This window comes from Capsicum annuum, chromosome 4 (assembly GCF_002878395.1).
Source record: "Capsicum annuum cultivar UCD-10X-F1 chromosome 4, UCD10Xv1.1, whole genome shotgun sequence".
NCBI lineage: Eukaryota > Viridiplantae > Streptophyta > Magnoliopsida > Solanales > Solanaceae > Capsicum > Capsicum annuum.
Window position 1 is genome coordinate 152731753 of NC_061114.1, and position 1549 is coordinate 152733301.

At 39.0% G+C, this 1549-nt stretch overlaps 1 non-coding gene across 1 annotated transcript; it reads left to right on the forward strand.

Annotated features, from left to right (window-relative positions):
* Positions 1–761: 761 nt before the first annotated feature.
* Positions 762–867, forward strand: LOC124898286. Its single transcript, XR_007055261.1, has one exon. It is a non-coding gene; the product is annotated as a small nucleolar RNA R71 (small nucleolar RNA).
* The last annotated feature ends 682 nt before the right edge of the window (positions 868–1549 follow it).

Below are 1549 nucleotides of genomic sequence, written 5' to 3' on the forward strand. Positions count from 1 at the left end.
ATTTTGGATTTGCAATGGTGTCACTAGAAACACCTCCTTTTTGTCTAGCATTAAGTTGAGTTGAGATTTACCCTATTTGAGACTCTAATTACTAAATAAAAGTAGAGTGGGATACAACCATTTAGTTGATTTGTGAAAAGTCACCTTTCAATTCATGGACCATCTTGTCTGTTTCCTCCATTTTCATCAAATTATTGCCAAGACGTCTTTGGTTTTGTATTTGTTAGGGTCAATGGGATTTGCATTATTTTTCCCTGCTCGGTCATGAGGGGTCACATAACAATCGTACTCTTGGTCATTGTCCCTCCAATCACGATCATGGTCACGATCCATCAAACCTTTATTCCCACCTTGCCTTTGAAAGGCAGGGCGAGAACGCCAAATACCGAATCTCTTTATCAAGCTTCTTGGCCTATTCATCATCATAGGCCTTGGATGCCATATCATTCACTGTTTTTGTTGGTGCACCCATCACATGCTTAGTTAAAAGCTCCAATTGTGTCATCATTTTTGCTATGTTTTTCTCCCTCTCTTTATTTCTCTTCTTTTTTTCTTTATCAACAAAGGAGGTAGTAGGGGAGAATTTTGGTACCTCTACATCATTTGTATGCCACCCCCAACTTTGCTTGGTTACTTCCTCATTCAAGGTTGTAGCCGCATGATAAGTTAACTTCAAAAGAGATCCCCCCTACCGCATTGTCTAGCGCAGTTTTTTTGAGTGCATCTAGAGCCCGGTAGAAGATTTGGATATCTTCTCTGGGACCTCATGGTTGGGACACTGCTTGAGTTATCCATTGAATCTTTCCCACACCTTATATAAGGGTTCACCATTCAATTACAAAAATTTAATGATTTTATCATGCTATTGTAACATTTTAGATAGTGGGAAATATCGATCAAGAAATGCAACAATGATATCATCCCATGAAGTAATTGATCCGGCCGGAAGATATCAAAGGCACAAAAATCCCTCTTTCATTAGAGAAATAAGAAGAGGCGCAACTGATGGTCTCTTGGGTTATGTGTGCAATATCAAAGGGTGCACACACTTCTACGAAGTTCTTCAAATACAAATTATGGTCCTCAGTCTTGTCCAGCAAAAAAGTCCCTTCATTTGTAGTATATACAACATGACACTCATAATGTGAAAGACTTTGTTCCCATGAGTAAGAGGGATATAGATGTCACTTGTTCAACCAATGTCATGGAGTTTCTCCTCGTCATCAAGAGGACCGTCGAAGGATCCAGTAATACTTGCATTATAACTTATAGTTTCGTGACCAATAGAGTTGAAACTATGAGTGGCATTTATTTTCTAACTCATAGTTCCAAATCTCATTTATAACTCATAGTGGTTATGTACTGTGACACTTCCAGAGTCGAATTGGGTTGTGTTTTGACATAGAGAGGTAAGGTCATAGCCTATGCCTCTAGACAGTTTAAGCACTCATGATCTTGAGTTAGCAGCAGTAGTTTTTACCCTAAAGATTTGGAGACATTACTTGTATGGTGTGCACGTTGATGTGTTCACTGATCATAAGAGCCTGCA